General features: G+C 37.4%; 1 long non-coding RNA gene across 1 annotated transcript in view; it reads left to right on the forward strand.

Moving 5' to 3' along the window:
• The window catches only part of LOC134476123 (uncharacterized), a 36,140-nt gene extending 17,527 nt beyond the window's left edge, over positions 1-18,613 (forward strand). Inside the window, exons 2-3 of the long non-coding RNA XR_010047630.1 lie at positions 13,477-13,638; positions 18,508-18,613. This is a non-coding gene — a long non-coding RNA (uncharacterized LOC134476123). The remainder of the gene's footprint in view (positions 1-13,476; positions 13,639-18,507) is intronic.
• The last annotated feature ends 339 nt before the right edge of the window (positions 18,614-18,952 follow it).

Raw genomic sequence — 18,952 nt, forward strand, 5'->3', positions numbered from 1 at the left:
AGGATGGCACATCCCTTTCCCCAGGTCTATTCTTCCTTCCCAAGCAACTCCTGGGCCTGAGGATTATACAAAAGGCAATGGTTGTCTGCACACAGTGCTTGAGAGGCGTGTGGAGTAGAAGTTTAAGCACACAAGCAAGGTAGGGTACTGGCACTCAGTGATCCAGATTCTCACTGTGCAGGACAGAGGAAGAAATGAAGAGAAGGGCTGGGAAAGGGAGGGATAGAAGCCAAGACTCTTGACCATGAGTAAACTTCCAAATACAACCATAATAACCTGGCTAACTCCCCAAAATGCAAGCATTCTGAATACAAACCTGGCTCTTTATATTTTTAAGTCTTCTGTCAAAATAGATGTGTAGAATACATTATTTAGTAATTCGATACTTTAAACTTTTAAAATATTCAGACATGCGGTATGTGGGCTTCCATTTGTGATCTTGCTCCATCTCCACAAATGACGCGGTGAGAGTTCTTTTTGCCTCTCTCCCCACCGTGTCCTGCCTTCCATCGTAGCCTTTGCCAACTGGTTAAGGAGGTGGTTTTGCTCTCTGTAATGCCACCCACATTGCCCCTGCCTTCCGAGTCCACGTGATGACATGCAACATCAGATGACAGAGTTTGGATTTGGGGACCATTTCTCATCCACAATCTACTCTCTGGAATTCTGCTAACCTACTCTTTTTCTTGAGGTGGCACTAGATTTACACTTGTACTGGTGAAGCTGTGTTTTGGAGCTTTGCCTTATTCTTCTAGCTCTCCCTGACTCCAATGGGCACTTCTATTTATGCTTTCTTCTCCCCTCTGCTAGAACTCCTTTTATAAAGTCGGACTCATTTCAAGCCCTTTGTGTGTTCCTTTCTGGCTTTATCCATCATGACTGCCTGCCAATTTCTTGCGATCTTTGCTCTTCACTCAGCATAGTTTCTGGCTCCTTCTCAATTTTCATTCTTAAGCAATTTCAACTGCTTATCCCAATGAGCATGTGTCTCTTCTCTTTGCTTCTTGTATCTTGTTTATGGAAGTAGAGAATTAATCATTTATTCCCACATTCACTATTCACTCTTACTGTACCTCCCAAACACTGAATTTCAATCCCACTGGATGGGAAAAAATTATATCAGCAATAAAACTTGTTTTTATTCCAAAACAGACTAGATTACAATTGGCTTCTGGACCTGGTATATTGCCATATTCACTAGTGATTTTCCAATCACTGCTCCATTTTCATTTCCTCCAATTTCATTTTTTTTTCCTCTACTAAAAGTTGCCAAACAATTCATAAAGTTACAAAAATCTCCCAAAATTAGACTGTATTTTGCTTCAGACTATGTTATGTAGCTGTCTCTGAGTTACTGAGACGACCGGGGCTCCCTTCTGCTTATGGTTAGCTTGTCTTTGTGCTTATGTGTTTTATTTCACAATTGACACTGTTGTTCAGTTAGATGGAAAAAAATGACATGAGACGCTTTAAAAATTTATCTTGGAATGTAAAGACTTACTGTGCTGGAAAAGCTTTCTAAATTATCCAACTTTAATCTTTTATTTACAAGTAGGGAAACTTGGAATAGAGGGTTTGAGTGGTTTGCCAAATAATAAATAGTAATGACTATCTATAGTTTATGTACCTAGAATTTCAGCTAATACAAATCAACCCTTTACTAAATACACTGTTCTATGATGAAATGTTAAAAATATTCCAATAAAATCAGGAACAAGGCAATCTGCCTGTTATTATTGCTACTCTGTGACATTATTGTCCCATGGCTAGCCTAACAAAAAATGTTTTTTATACAAAAAGAACACTTAGAAAAGTTTTTAAGATGTTCATAGTGCAAAAGATTAATTTATTTGAACAACATGGAAAAGTAAAACTTCAGTACTTTTAAAAATTGTGACAACAAAATTGTTAAAAAAAATCCATCAGGAAATGAAATATTTGTAGCCTGTATATAATAGTTGTAGTCTGTATATAATTCAGTGAGTATAACCCAAAAAGTCAAGGGAAAAAATGAGCCAAAGGAATGAATAGGCTGCGGCTGTAGCTCATCCAGCAGTGCTCATCTAGCATGTATGAGGCCCTGAGTTTGACCCACAGTGCATAAAAAACAAGGGAAGCAAATATCCAGAAGGAGAAATTCAAATGGTCAGTAAATGTGACTGGTAATCACTAGGAATCAAGGAACTGTAAAGAAAACAAAACCATAACACATCATCCCCTATCATACCCAGAAATGTCCTGTGTTACTTCTAAAGCATTTAAATCCTGAGAGAACTTCCAGCTTCATCTGTACCCAGTGTGGTGATTTTTGAACCCACCCACATGGGAAGGGAAAGCATGACAAGAAGAAGCAGTTTGCACCGCTGTGGACACACGGGGGCTGCTGCTCCGAGAGCCGCTGAATGTGTGTCAAGTCAGGGGTAAGTGAGGGGGAAAAGTCATTTATACTAAGCTATCAAGATACTGTTAGATCCACAGTAGTCACTGCCTTTTTCTTTTTTAACCAGATGTATGTTACACTGGTAGGATAGCTTTCTAAATAATTTGTTGGATTTTACATTTGCCTGCTTGTTTTAAATGCAATATCCAGAAACTATCCCTTCACATATGTTTATGATGTCATCAGTCTATTAACATGAAGTCACTGTTTAGTCTCTTTATTTATTCAGTCTTTTTTTAGTCTAGCAGCTTCCAACTTGAAGCTACGAGTCAACAATGGAAAGATCCAAATGTCAATCTAGTCTCTTCCTGTTAGTTTTTAGTTACCTGAGAAGTTTCCAAAGTATCTATTTCTAAATTCCTTGTTTAATTTCCTCTTGTCTTTAAGATCACAAAGAAGTTATCCTTTCACAAACTGCAAGGTTATGGGCTCGCTTTATTTAACAGAACGCTTTACTCAGTTCACATCTGTTTTTCTTAAAACTGAGGGTTAATTCCCGGAGTGCTCTATCACTGAACTACACCTTCCAGGCCATTTTATTTACTTATTTATTTTGAAGGTTTTTCTTAAGTTGCCAAGACTAGCCTCAAACTTGTGATCTTCCTTCCTTAACCTCCCAGTTAGGATTATAGCTAGGATTATAGAAGTGCATCAACACATCTGCCCAACCATCTCTCTTCTTGTTACGTTACTAAACATAACCAATAGCACCCAGCACACACAAATAATTTTCCCTTTTCCAGCCACTTCCTTATACCTGTTAGAATTATATATTACCAAAGGTAATAATAGTAACATATTTTGATGCTGCATAACATTTCAGCCTCCAATAACAATTTCCTCGCCTACCACTACCTGAATGAACAGCCAGTGACACATTTTAGCTTTTGTGAGCATATTTTAGCATCTTTCTTCCCCCAAAACCAAATTTTGTTATAGTCAAGTGACCAGTGAACTATGTTATGTTAACAAATTAACCATTGACCCAGAGAGTTCTATTTTTCACTTGCATGATGCCCGGTGTAAGTTCTGCAATCCTCAAGAGTAACTATCTCAGAGCTCTTATGCTTCACCATCTGAACTCTGGGCTTTGCTGACCCAACTCAAAGAGATGGATCTTGAAACTTACACCTAACTAATCTATGGTTTCACCTAGAAGTAACACAAGTATTTCTGCTCACAGTCTTTAGGTCAACATTGATCTTATGGTCCCACGTAGTGGGAAAATATTAAGATGTATATGGCTATCTGTGATTATTCAATGACTTTGCTGGACCCCTCTTAAATCATTTGGATCTGTAGGAGTTTTCTAGGGTTGCTATAACAAAAATATGACAGACTTGTTTATTTGAACAGCAGACATATATTTTCTTATAGTGCTTCAGTTTGGAAGCTCAGGACCAAGGTGCTGGCAGGTTTGGTTTCTCCCTCGACCTTTCTCCTTAACTTGCAATTATAGCCACCTTTCTGTTGTATCTTCATCATGGCCCCCTCACTGTATGGGCCCATCCAGTGTAATGTTAGATTAGGGTCTCACATTACATTTCATTTAACCTTAGTTATTACATTTAATTCAGTCACATTTAGGGTTCTACCAGAGTTAAAACCCAATACACGAATTTGAAAGAGGAACACATGACATTATCAAAATAATCAATATAATCAGTGCATAACATATCAATATAATCAGAATGAGATCAAAACTACAATATGAAAAGATAATTAAAAATAAGTAGACTATGGTAAATTACTGTGTGTTTCAACATGTAATTTCTTGGATGTCATTGCAGGGAAGACATTTTGAAGTCAAGTGCTTATATCTATAATAAAAATTTAAGCAAAAATGATCAGAAACCAACTATATAGAGCTATAGGAAAGCAAGGGCAGTGACATGAGTACCACTAGAATAAAATTTATTAGGATAAGTAATAGACCACAATTATTTGGATATAAGAAGAGGAAATTAATATTAAACAAAATAAAAATAAATGCCAAAATTAACTAAACACTGTGGAAGTGGAAGAAATGAGTTTATGTAAGATATTCTCACAAATGAGCTAGACTATATTTGTAAGTACAGTGCCAGGATAATCTGTTGCGAGTGTCTAGTGCACTCTGAACCCCCGGAAGAGGCACACACACACCAAGTCGGGACACGGGGGGTGCAGCGCGAAGAAAAGAAGCAGCAGAGAGAAACAGCAATTGCAACTGCACACCAAGTCTTTATTCCAGGGCTCTTATATAGTAAACCAGGTCAACTCACAGAGCACAGGCAATTATCTTGAAAAACATTCTTTGTAACAAGACTTGTGACCAGCTACAATGTTTATCTCTACTCTCTAAGTTAAACAAGCAAAAACAGTTCTTCTAGCCACACTAACCCAGGAGGAATCCCATTAGCCCAAGAATGCTTTTAATTATGTTTGTTCTTTCTAGCCACCTGAAGGTCGGCCACCTCCTCATGACTCTGCAAACAAAGCCAAGTACAGTATGGGCTTAGAGGGGGGAACATGTTCCCTCACTGGGGTCGGGCCTTCCTGTCCTGTCTCTGTCCTGCATACCGGGGGCTATTGTTTATTGCAGGTCATGAGGGGGCCAGAGCCTCAAAGTAACTCTTCATCCTCCACAATAATCCTTTTGTTTTAACATGGGACCAGGTAGTAAAGATACTGTCATCTTTCCTGAAATCTACCTGTACATGGAACCATATACTTAGTCTCAGATTTTACATCTACTCTAAAAATGATAGCTCTTGAAAGGTGATGTAAAGTATGTAGGTTTTTAGAAGAAACTTCCATACACACAACGATGAACCAGTGTTAGGTCTCTGAAGACATTATCAGAACAATGCCTAAAAGTGCAGGCAGCCCCCAAACAACATCAAACAACTGTGAAATTTTCAACATGTATTATCAATATACCACACTAAAAATTAAAATGTATGGAATGAGTAAGATACAAAGTTCTTGTAACAAACAACTTTATTAATAAAATTTAGTGAGGTTCTTATGCTTCATGTGATTCTATAAAACAATATTTGGTTCTGCCTGTTCAAAAGAATCTTTTCTTTTCTCTTACCATAATTGAAAGCTAGAGATGATAAAATAGTCCAGATTTGTGATTTTAGTGATTTCCATACCACAAAGTACTGTCACTATCAGTGAACTGATTTTCTGAAATAGTGAAAAAATTTTGATGAAGTTCCAAACAAAGTATAAGTTTCAGTTAATCAAGAATATGGCTGCATTTCTGGAAAACTCAACATAATAGAAACCTGTGAAAAACATTTAGTACTAATATGTCAAATAAATTCTTCACTTATATCATTTTAAATAAATATTTTATGCACATTAGGGCTTACCTTGGATGTCTGACAGTCATTTGAGGCATACAAGACTTGTGCAAGATCATCCTGCACAGTTGTAAGAAATCACCAGGCCTGGCCCCCGACTACTAAATATCAGCTCTCCTTCACTACTGCCACCAATGACTTCAGAAACATGCCCTGGAAGGCAGTATAGCCCTTCTGAGAACAACTGCTCCATCGCTGCTTGTATACTGTTTTCTAAATCTTGATAATTTTTCTCTCTTCCATTATTTCTACCAGGCCACTGTGTTTTTCCCAGGAATCTCTCAGGAGAGATTCTTTGTCATTTATCAAACCCCAATGCCCTCTAATCTACTGTTTTGTTTTATTCCACATTTATTTTTCTAAAATATTAAATTGGATTTCTGCTCAAAATCATGTGTGATTTTACATGGAAGCCACCGTTCTGTCTCTTGCCTTCACCCCAACATAACAAAGAAAATACATACTTCATAAACAAATGGTACCTGAAAGAAAGAAAAAAATGTGACAAAAATACCAGGAAGTAAGCAATGACTCTGGGATTCAAATAGACAAAAAATTGTTATCTCTTCTATAACAGCAAGAATAGAGATGCCAGACATTGTCAAGAATCAGGGAAGACAAGCCCATGGTGTTCATGTCAAGACTGATTGTGCCCCCGAGGAGCTTCTCCACTCATTGACAGAAGTCAGTGCATTGTCACCATGGAGGCCTCCACAGACCCATTTCTTAGAGCTGACAGGAAGAGCCACAGGAACTAGACCTAACTGATTAGCCGTCAATCTTCAGTATCTCTTCAAACAAAAGTCCTAATCCAACCATATATTGGAGGACTTTTTTCAAATGGGAAACCCTGTCAAGGTTGACAGAGACACCACAGACCAAGTTGGGACAGGCAGATGTAGAAGAGAGGGTACTGAGAGAGACACACAGAAAACTTCTACATAAGATAAACTTGCAAACTAGAATTTTAGATTACATACAAAAATGAAAAATAGCCCAACTAACTAATGTCACTCAAAAATGGGAAAACTGAAACAAAGTTAAACAAAAATTTTCTAGAAAAATTAATGTTCTTTATATTTTCAAAAAGTTAAAAAGGAATAACAAACTATGCAAAGGAAATACACATTTTGAAAAATCATTGGGAAGTAAGAAAAGGATAAAGAAGGTTTGGTTGGGAAAAACAGCCCTTTAAAACTCTAGAAATTAAAATTTATTTTTATAATATTGTGGAAAGTAATATATAATACAGATCCTAGTCAAAGAGAGCATTAATACATAGTAAGAAAGGACAGAAAAATTGTATCATAACCAATACAAAGATATAAAGAGATTTCTTAGTGTGAAAGATTTAAGATTCTTGGAAGATAGACTAAAATGCTCTAACACAAGACCAATCGGAATTGAGGTATGAAGAACAGTGAGAACATATGAAGAGTAGCAGGTGACTATTCAATATTAATAATTTTCTTCAATTTCAGAAAAAAGTAATCTTTGCAAAATAAATACATACCTGGACACATCTAGTGTAAGGATAGACTATTAATAGGGTCAACAAACATAAAAAATTATAGATACAATGAAAAATTTAAACAAAATTCTAAAAAGAGTATGGGACAACAGACAAGTTGTAAACTAGAAGAAATGAAATATCTCTTCTGTCTCTCTCTCCCTCCCTCCATCTCTCTCTTTCACACACACAAACACACACACGCACAGCCTCAAAATTAACGCTTTTTTTCATGTCACAGCACTAGTGAAGGAGAATCCGTCACCATAGTCCTACATAATCTTACTGTGATTAACTTCCTGTAACTCCATTCCAACTCAAATGAGGTATGATCAACAGTTGGGTAATGAGCTACTGACAAGTAAACTAGAGCTAAGTAAACCTACAGGCAATCTGAAATCATTCTGAGATAAATCTGACAATTTAACTGTCTTGGTTACTTTTGTCTCATTGCTAAGACAAAGCACCTGATACCCAAAATGAAGGAAAGGTTTATTTAGCTTACAGTTTTGGGTGGTTTCAGTCCATATTCATCTGGGTCAAGGGAGGGTAGTATGGCTGAGGATCAAACATTTGTGGGGGCTGCAGCAGATACCAAAAGTGGTCAGAGGAAAAGAGCAAAAGGGAGGAGCAAACCTCTTTCCCTCCCTTACAGTGTATGCAGGCTATTCACCCCAGGGCAGGTACAGCACTAACACCGCCAATCCCATCACTAGATAATAAGCCAATCACAAACTTTAGATTCAGCTGCCTCTGAAAGAGCCCTATGACTGCATGAGGCTTTGGGGGTCATCCAGACACAAACCAGAACATCAACCATCTATGAAAAACAAGAAGCCTTGAATGTTCCTTTTTAATCACAGTGTCTGGAATATAAGCATTCAATGGAAGCAGAAATAAAGGTAAACCAGTTAACTGAAGAAAACACAAATAAATTTGATAAATACATGAAAGCATATATAATAGGTAGAGATGAGTATTTTAGGAGCAAAGCACCATATAGAATTCTATAACTAAACAAAATATATGATATTTTAAATTTCAAAATTTGCTGGAAGAGGTTAGGAGCAAACAAGACACTACAGGCCAGCAACCAATAAAAATTATGTAAACCAAAAGACAAAATGAAATAGTTTACAAAAAAAACAAAGCACTTACTTTTAAAAATACATTAAAGTGCCATAGCATATGTGCAATAAAAGTTGCAGAAGAAGAGAAAGGGAATACAACAAGAAAATATGTAGAGAAAATTGTAATTGTGCAAAATTAATTGCTAAAATTTCAAGTTGCGGATGCAGGAAGTCCAAGAAACCCAAGCACAATGCATATCAGAAGGCACATCTACAAGTATCACAGTCAAATTACTAAATACCAAAGACAATGTTTTAAAAACAGCTTGGAAAGGAAGACACAGCACACACAGAGGAACAATGATAAGAATAACCCATGACTTTTCATAAGAAATTATGTGTTGTGTCACCAACTCAGACTGCGAAAGTTCATTGAGATAAGGACAGCCCAAAGCCAGAGACTATCAGATAAGCCCTTATTTGGCTGCTAAATGGGCTTGTCTCATCGGTCTAGCCATCCAGTTGCTTGGCCATAGGCCAACTTTTATTTAGCTGACACTCACAGCAGAGCTCAGGCCCCACCAGCCCACAGGCTTCACTGCTCTTGTGGCTCCCAACTATCACTATAGAATTGGATTCTCAGTCCCTCAATTCTTGCAGAAATTCAGATTTATAGTAAAAGTATAAAATAGTGGCTGCTTGCCAGCAGTGATCTTGGTTATATAAGCTACTTACACAGAGACAGCAAGGTGTGCCCGTGCTGGAATTCTGCTGACATGGGAATTTATCAGACCCCAACAGCCTGGACTATTATGCTATCTTGAGTTTCATTTTTCCCCATACTCCCTTGCTTCTGTCTGTGGGGTGTGATTGCTTGGATATGCAGACCACGAGAGCCAATCCTCATATGCACATGTTACAACAGCATGTTAGAAGAACTCATTGTAGGTCATAATATAGTAGCTTGTACACCTGTGTGTACAGTCACTTTTGGTGGCCAGACTAGAATACACACTCAGCTAGCAGAAGGCTGGGAACCAAATTAATTCTCCAACTCTCTCTCTCTCTCCCTCTCTCTCTCTCTCTCTCTCTCTCTCTCTCTCTCTCTCTCTGTTCCTCTCTCTCTCTCTCTCTCTCTCTCTCTCTCTCTGTTTCTCTCTCTCTCTCTCTCTGTTTCTCTCTCTCTCTCTTTCTCTGTCTCTCTCTCTCTCCATTGCTCTCTTTCAATAGGGTCCTGCCATGTAGTTTAGGCTGGCTTTGAACTCAGTATACAGCCCATGTTGGCCTCAAATGTAGTGTTCCTCCTGCCTCAGCCTCACAAGTGATGGAGTTACAGGCATTTGCCACCAAGCCAACTCCAACTTTTTTTTTTCATTTTTAAAGAGAACAAAACCCAACCAAACAAAACAGAGTAAAACCAATTAAAACAAAGCAGTGAAAGTGGTGCAGAACTTTGAATCAGTATAATAGGAAACTTACAATGGCTACCATAATATATCTTGTTACCTTCACAATAGTTGTCCATCCCATCAGACATACTAAAATCAAATAAAACAAAACAGAATAAAACCAAAACAGAACATTGCATAAAACAAAACACTAAGTTAGAATAAAACAGTGAGAACAATATTGGATTTTGAAAACAAGATAGATACAAGTCCCACATATTTGCTATCTTGCATCTGTTATCCTCCTAACAGATGCTTAGACTACCGGCCTTAGGCCTGCAAAGTCAATCAAACAATACACGCATTTAATCATATTTGTACCTCAGTTGCTCTCAACTCAGCCTATCCTCCAAAACAGCTGGTTACAAGAAGGGAAAACTGGCTTCTCTCTTCCTGGGCCCTGCATGCTTTACACAGCTTATCGGAAAGACAAACTGGCTTCTTGAAGTGCTCCTCCCAGACCCAGCGTGGCTTCTTCCAATTCTTTTTAAATATCTCACCATAGTCTCTTTTCCTGACCCTAGGAACCCAGGAATCTCCAAGAATCTAAAGACAGAGGCCTCTTCCTGCTGGGCTGTCCCCACTCAGGACAGTGCCTTGGTGGGGAATGGAAAATAGCTCTCCCTTCTGAACAAACCCCTCTTATTTGTGGACATTGGTATAGTGCCTAACCTGTAAAACAATACAAGTTAGTCCCAGTGCCAATCATGTTCTGGCATGTCTATTTTATATGTTTTCCCTCTTCTATGAGACCTACCTCTTATAGATCTTGCCACATGACTTGGCTCTACCCAGGAGAATGGGCAACTAGATAACCTGTGGCCTTCTATATAGAAAGTCATAACATAAAGCCTCTCTATATCACCAACTATTAGTGTACACAATAAGAGGGCCCTCCTCCTGGGTAATGACCTACATACCCTCTGTCTAGTACATGTATCAAATTAAATACTGTCTGTTTCCACTCTTACAGAAATGGCTGTCTATTGTGTGGCAGTTCCATGCCTCAACCCATCCATACACCAAACATTTGCTGGAGTTGGTAGCTGACCATCCTGGGGGACAGGGGGGAGGTTTCTGGATTTTTGAGTGGAGAGACCGAGGTACAACATCATCTGTATACTCCATCAGTCCTAATGCCTGCTGAAACTTAGCAGAAACATTTTTAAGCATATGTTCTGCACTCTGTTACTTTATCTAGTCAGCATTCACACTTGAGTGACCCCTGTCTTGGGGATAAATATCTAAAACTCTAGCCACCCAGCCACTGTGTAGTTGTCCACATCTTTACAAGGACTTCACGGGACTTGGAAAGTCTGTAACTGTTTCACTGTGGTAGAGTGAGGAAACTTCTGTATCTTACCAACAATAGCCTCTGGTATTAACCTCTCTTCCACCCAACCAGACAACTCTGAATCATGTGACAAAGAGGACAAGTTCCAGGATCCTGGTCTCATTGATGGCCCACCTACATGCCACTAAGCACTGCTGGAAACCAGCAACCTGCTCCAGTCCTGCAAGAGAATCAAAGTCTAACATGACATCATCAGTACAATGAAATAACTGCAGGTGCCATGGGGCCAAACTTGCAGCCATATCCTTTGCCACTAGCCCATGGCAAACACTAGGGTTGTGTAAGTAACTCTGTGAAAACATGTAAACATCTATGTGAACTACCTTACAGAAGGAAGATGCCCTTCAGACATAGATGCTACCAGCCAAAAAGCTTGAAGCCTGGATAGAATATATACAGGAAAAAAAAGGGAGTCTTCTCTTCTGTGGAGAACTTTGGCCTTTGTCATTGCCTTTGAATACTCATCTCCAGTTTTTTCAGCCCTCTGGCTTAGAATTTTCAACCTTCTAATGCAGACTTTTTTCCTCCTGACACAGATGTGCACCAACTCTACAGTTAACCTCCAGATCTTCAGTTTGTTACATATGCAGCTCTCCAGGATGCAGATGGCCATTTGGATTCTTCTGCTTTTGTTCTTGAAGATGGCCACTGCAACTCTTTTGCTGATCCTGTAAGCCTACCTAATACATTCCTTTGCATAATTATACATATATTGTTATATTTATTCTGTTCCTCTAGGGAACTCTAACACAGACTTTGGTACCAGGCATGGTGCTAGAGAAGCAGAATTGTAAGGAGCAGTGAATCCTGGAGTTGGCTGTCTACTTTGGTGAGACATAAGGTTGTCATGGTCTCTTCTCTTGATTCTGTAGAATTCATTTGTATTTTTAGAGCATATTCTTCATTTGGGTGTCTTATACTGGCCCATTTACTGAGTGACTCAGAAAATTGCTAGTTTTAAGTGGAGCCCATAACAAGAGAAGGCTGTGAAGCAGGTTCTACCACTTGGACCTTATGATACACCAGATCCAGTGGCACTCAAGGTGTCAGTGGCAGGTAGTGATGCTATTTGGAGCCTCTGAAAGACCCCTACAGGTGAACCACAGAAGAGGGCCTGAGAATTTTGAAGCAAGAATTTTCCAGCAAGTCATTTGCCGACAGCAGCACTCCTTTTAAGAAACAGCTACTGGCCTGCTACTGGGCCTTAGTAGAAACTGTATACTTGAACACAGGATACCAGATCATCAAACAACTTAAGTTGTCCATCATGAACTGCACACCCACTAAGCCATAAAATTGGACAGGCATAGCAACAGTCCATCATCAAATGGAAATGGTGAGTATGTGATTTAGCCTAGGCGAGTGCAGAGGTACAAGTAAGTAACATGAAGTGGTATAATTATCCATGTTTCATACTCTTGCTACATTGCTGTACATCTCCCAGCATGTACCTATGGTCTCATGGGGTATGCCATATTGTTATTTGACAAAGAAAGAGAAAGCCAGGTGTGGTTAAACATGCAGATTGTCTTGTATATTATATAAAATCTGAAAATTTACATCTTAAAGTGCTACAATCCCTTTCCAGGATATACCTGAAAAGCAATGTCAAAGGAAATATTCACAGGAAACAGAACTTTGGACAGTGTATTTGTTTGCACATTTTTCTTGGAAGAGCAAATGGCCAGATGTACAAGTATATACCTATTAATGCACTGTAGTCAATGTCCTAGCCAGATGGTCATGGATTTGAAATAATGCGATAGAAAATTGGTGACAAAAATTTTGGAGGGAGAGGTAGGTGGATAGAGAGGTGAAGGATGTAAAGATATTTGTGTTCCATGTAAATATTCATCAAAAGATGACCTCAACAGAACAGAACATAATAATCCCATTCTGTGGTGAGCAATCAATCTTTTTTAACAGCCATGCTTGCCATGATTATAACAATGGACTTATGAACAAAATGGCTATTGAAGCAGTAATGTAAGTTATGCATGGGCTCAGCAACATAGATTTCCACATAACAAAGTTGATCCAGCTACAGCCACAGTTGAATGCCTGATCTATCAGCACTGAGTCCCTGATATGACACAATTTTCTAGGATGATCAGCCCGTGACCTGGTGACAGGTTGATTATATTGAACTATTTCCATCATGGAAAGAGAAGTGCATCATCCTTACTGGAACAGACACTTATTCCCAGTATAATTTGCCTCCCCTGCATATAATTCTTCTGCCAAAACTGCCATCTGTAAAGTTACAAGATCCTTCATCTACTGTTATGTTATTCTACACAGTATTGCTTCTGACCGAAGAATGTACCTCACAGCCAAAGAAGGGATGCGGTGAACTCATGGATGGAACTCACTGATATTACTATGTTCCCTACCATCCAGAGGCAGCTTAAATGAGAGAAGGGTGGAATGGCCTTTGGAAGATGCAGTTACAGAGCCAGCCAGGTAACAGTACTTTGCAGATCTGTGGTAAGTTTCTCCAGAACCTTCATCTGCTTTGAATCAGTGCGCAATATATGGTACTGATTCTCTCCTCACTAGAAATTAAGGGATAGAAGTGGGAATCATGCCACTCAGCATTACAAAGGTATTCAGATAGCTGAAAGCCAAAAAAGTAACAGGAACTAATGCACCTATTGTATCTCCAAGAGAGAGAAAAAAGGAGGAGGTAATTTAAGCAGAATCAAGATGTAAGGCTACCAGGCAAGAGAAAGATGTACATAGATACTGTCTAGTATAAGTTAGGACTGTGAAATTAGGAAATGATATTATGGAGGAGATGGAGCCACTGCCAGATAAGTACTAAAGTGTCAAGGCTCGGGGAGAACTCCCCTAATGCTTTTTCTTTTACTCCAGGCCCCTAACAGTATGTTCTATGGATAAAGATATCCAAAACTCAGCTGCTAATGTCTGTGAGATGCAGTTTTCAGGAAAATGTCAAGTTTGAGAGTAAAGAGCTCAATGACCTGTACACCTAATAAAGGTTATCTATCAACAAGACAAACAGACATTAAGGACATTCCCTTAGAACCAGAATTAATACAAAAATATTCTCATCACTGCTTTTATTCAACAGTCTATTGGAAGATCTATAACAACAAATGAAAAGACAATAAAAAAGTAATGTAAAAACCACACTTACCTGCTCATAATAAATGTCCACATAAAAAAGCCAAGAGAATTATCATCTACATTAGTGAGAGTTGAGAAGGGTTAATGAACATAAAGATGATAAACAAAAATAGATTGCCTATTACTATTAGTAAGCCAGTATAATAGAATAAAAAAAGATACCATTCACTATAACAAGAAAGATCTAAAAGATTCCTAAAATAAAATGAGAAAACTGCAGTCCTTTATGGAGAAATTTGGAAAACACTGTTAAAAAGTTGATTAAAATAATAGTACTACAGTGAACATAACCTTAAAATGTTAATATCTGAAAATTATTTTTTGGTTGTCATGACAAAATACATGAGATAAAACAATTGAGAAGAGGAAAGATTTAGTCCAGCTCCAGCTTTCAGAGTTTTCAGTCATGGTCTGCTGGCTCCATCACTTTCGGTCTATGGCCAGACAGAGACATTATGTAAGAAGGGCACAGTGGGAGAAAATGGCACATCTCAAGGAGAGTGACTTGGCAGTCTAATACCTTTGTACTACATACATATGTACTGATTAACTATTGCCATAGTAAACCTGCATAACAAACCACTCCAGTAACCAGGCTTACAAAGCAATAATTGTACTCCCAGATTAGTGAGAAAAGACTAGTGCCATAGTGCATTCACATAATGACCTGCTGTGGCATTTTAAATGAATGGACTGGTGCTGTAGGCATCAGCATAAATAACTCTCTAGCACACAATTGTAGAGGAAAATGAGCAAGGTACATAAAGAACAACACCTAGTAAAACATTATTTGATGTATAAAACCATGAAAACAATATTTCAGGTTGCTTAAGAGAAAACCATTACCTAGTTAAAAAAAAATAATGACATGAATGACAGAAATAAGCAGTCAGGATAATAGTTACTTTGACGAAGGAAAAGAGGAAGCAAAACTAGAAGATCTGATTGGAGAAGGAGGACTGCCTACAAAGTTTAATTTTTTTACCCTTTATTACTTTAAGAGATATAGCTGAAGAAACTATGAGATTTTCTTGAGATGTGTTAAAGCTTAGTTATATGTACATATCTGTTCATATTATTCTCTGTATTCAACTCCTCATAATGAATGTGATCATTATGTACTGTAAACATGTCCTAATAAAAATTAAAATTAAAAAGAAATATTCTTATTTTAAAAAAGAAAAGTATATGTGATAATCTTACAACTAAAATATTGAACATTTCTACATACATATGTAGTAAAATATAAAAAATTAAGTGTTAATGAATAATATGTCTTTTTTAATGGAGTTTTTGCTGGAGTCTTTTGTTTGTTTTTGTTGTATCTTGGGTCAAGCCCAGTTTCTCACACATTTTAAGCAAGAGCTCTAATGCTGGGTTACCCTGAGAAAGTGTTTCTATCATTTTCACTTCCACTGTAATTGTTATAAGAGAATTTTAAATAAATAATTACATAAAAATCTGTGGAATTTCTATGGGTAAATGAACAGAATTAGAAAATCATTTAAGTTCGTGACTTTTTGTATTCTAACCTCTCTCCCAAAATTTAGGTGACAGTGTATTCCAGTAGACTTAGTTAAGTCTCACATAACGTTTTTAATCTGATATATGTATTAAGACAATCATTTTCTTAAAAATTTCCCTATGGATTTGCTTTTTGACTAGAACACATATATATGTTCTTCAGCCTATACTCAATTCACTCTTCATATATTATTTAATGAACTTTTAAATTTGAACCAAATATGGCAAAAGCATTTCAATGGCTCTGTGTACTTCATACAACAGCATGTTAGACAACAGAATAGCTGACACAGAAACCTAACTTCTAGAAAAGTTATTCTGGGAAAATCCATCAATAATCTAAAGGTTTCAGATTCTGCATGTAGTCTTTTTAGACAGTTAATCAGCAGCAAACTTCATGGCAGTCCTCTAGGCATCTGTGCTAGAACCGGTGGCAGCCAAATATCTGTCTGCTTTTAGAAAGATCTAAGTAATAGTTTGAGGTTATTGTGGGAACACTCAGAGCCAATAACTTTAAGCCCCACTGTGCTTACATCCTGGCCTTCAGATGCTCAGGCTGGCCTGAGATTCCCATTTATGGTCCAACTTACAGTAAACATGTGAGAAAACACCACAGACCTAAAAATATCCATGTTACTATGTGTTTCCATATGACATGGTTGCCACACTCGGACAATCATATTGCCAAGAGGAGACTGGCTTGAACTTAGATGAGAACTGGGTGTGTTTAGGAGTACCTGGCTCTACAACGTGAAAAGCTGTACTTGGCTTCAGAAAAAACAATCAGGAGTTAGTAGAGCCCAAAGACTGAGGCTCAAAGACAGAGCTCAAATCCAGATGGAAAAACAAAACAACACCAGGACACAGGAGAAAAAGAAATTAAACACAAAGCAGTTTATAAGGCAGGACCTGAGATATAGGGATCAAGGCATGCAGGCACTGGTCATTTCTCACCCACATCTTCCCCGGGGGCCCAGAGTTACCAAGTTACCTGCTGGATGCTGCACATCAAGGATACAATGGTCCGCTTTCCTCTTCCATTAGGGCCTGGGAATTCTACTACTTGTTTAAGCAAGTAAAATTATTGAAATTCTATAGGATACCAGTAAGATACTATTGTTGGTGAATAAAATGTAAAATTAAGGATTAGAGAGACAAATAAATATTTGACTTTATTACTATGAACTTAATTTAATAATGATTTATACTCATAACTTCTTAAAAATAATATAATTTTATACAATCAGCTTTTCAGATGTATGATTGAGGTTAGGGACATTAAGTGATGTTTAAATCCTTATGTTTCCTATTAGGTTTTCAATCTGCATGAATGTTAATTAATTTTGTAAAGTCTTATAAAGTAAATAAATAAATCTGATGCTGGAAGGATGAAAGGGATTTGAAGGAGAGGGAAAAAAAGAAGGGAATTTAAATATATTATGTAAATGAACCTATGCCCTACAGTGAATGTAGTCATGTTTATACTGCAAACATGTACTAATAAAACTCAAAAATTTTAAGTTAAAAAAATCAAAATAAAGAATTTTGTAATCTAATTTAGTGCCAGTGACAATGATAAAAATTAAAACTCTCAATTAGACTTTTGCTTTATGTTTATACTGTACCTTTTAGTTAAGATATATACTGCAAATATTCACTCAGATGAATGTGGCCAGGATTCCAAGAAATTCAATCAATGTTAAATTTTAAAAATTAGACGATATTATTTGATTTGTCTCATAAATTATATTTTATAATGTCTTACTTGAATGCAAAACTTGCTTTAATTTTAATATCATAATTACATCTGAAATACTCAAAAATAATGGGAGCAGCAAGGAACAAATGTTGAGGAACATAATATTTAAAACCTTGATTTTATAAGGAACATATGAATGGCAACATCCAAGTCTAGTTCACACACACACAAAAATTCAATCTGCTTCAAAAATTGTCTTGAAAATGTCAGAAACAAGACTGGCTTACCGGGACTTGCTATCCAGCTGGGACTTCATGTCATTTTTTCTTGTCTTTCCAGATTCACATCAACCTTCCCACTCTCCCCACGGAGCTTTCCACCTGACTTCCTCCACTGATTTCAGTTGATAACCATTAAATTTAAGGAACCCTGCCCACATTAGGCTCTCAGTAATAGCTATTGATTTAAGCTTCTCATTTCTACTTTTTCTTCAGCATTAATTCATCTATTATATTTTATCTAATCTTATTTTTTGGTAGTCACATTTAGTCAGATGACAAGTAATTTTGATCATCTGTATTTAACACCCATCAAAAATACCATTATTTTTTCTTTCAACTTTCTTTCATCTAATATTGGTCAGAATTAATTGGAGATTTAGAAGTGGTTAGAATGTAAAGACCCCCAGATTCAGCATATGCAATTCAGAGAACTCCCAAGACACAGCAAGAGATGGCACCAGGAGAAGGGTAGGGGACAAGTGAGAAATTTGGTATGTATGCAACTTTCAATGTTAGAGTTTTAGGAGTAGAAATTAAAATATACAGATACCAAGAAGGATAGGCTGACAAAGAGAAATAGCAATTGCAGCAAAGCAATAAGAGAACTATAAAGAAAATGACTGTCAATGTTCACTGTGCACTTAATATCTATTTCTACTTTCTTTTCTTTGCTAAAAGAAATGGAAAAAGGAATATGAAGGAAAGGACAAGGTAGAGAAGGATGAAAGGAGAAAGAAGAAAGGATGAAAATAAGCACTGTTTCTCCATCAGTGTCTTCAGGCAAGTGCTTTTGTTTCCTTGGTGCTAAGGAGGGGTAGTATGATATGGTTCTAACTACTGTGACAAATTATATTTAAAAATCCCAATTCCTCAATGTGCTTAACGCCATAAGACTTACGATGTAATCTTGTGCGCTCCTACTCTGAGCTCTTCCGTTTGATATGATTAGCTGACACTTATGTCAGTTTTAAGCCTTTGCTTCCAGAGACTGTACATTTCTGCTTGTTTACTCCTGTACTTCTGCTCTGCATGTAATAGTCTACTAGTTTCAGGAAAATAAGCTAATCAAGAAAAGCTAGGCCAGCTAAGACTTTTCAACTAAACCTAGGCTATTGCATCGTGG

This window comes from Cavia porcellus, unplaced genomic scaffold, assembly GCF_034190915.1.
Source record: "Cavia porcellus strain 051 isolate PalLab524CR breed Dunkin Hartley unplaced genomic scaffold, mCavPor4.1 scaffold_5, whole genome shotgun sequence".
In the NCBI taxonomy this organism is placed as follows: domain Eukaryota; kingdom Metazoa; phylum Chordata; class Mammalia; order Rodentia; family Caviidae; genus Cavia; species Cavia porcellus.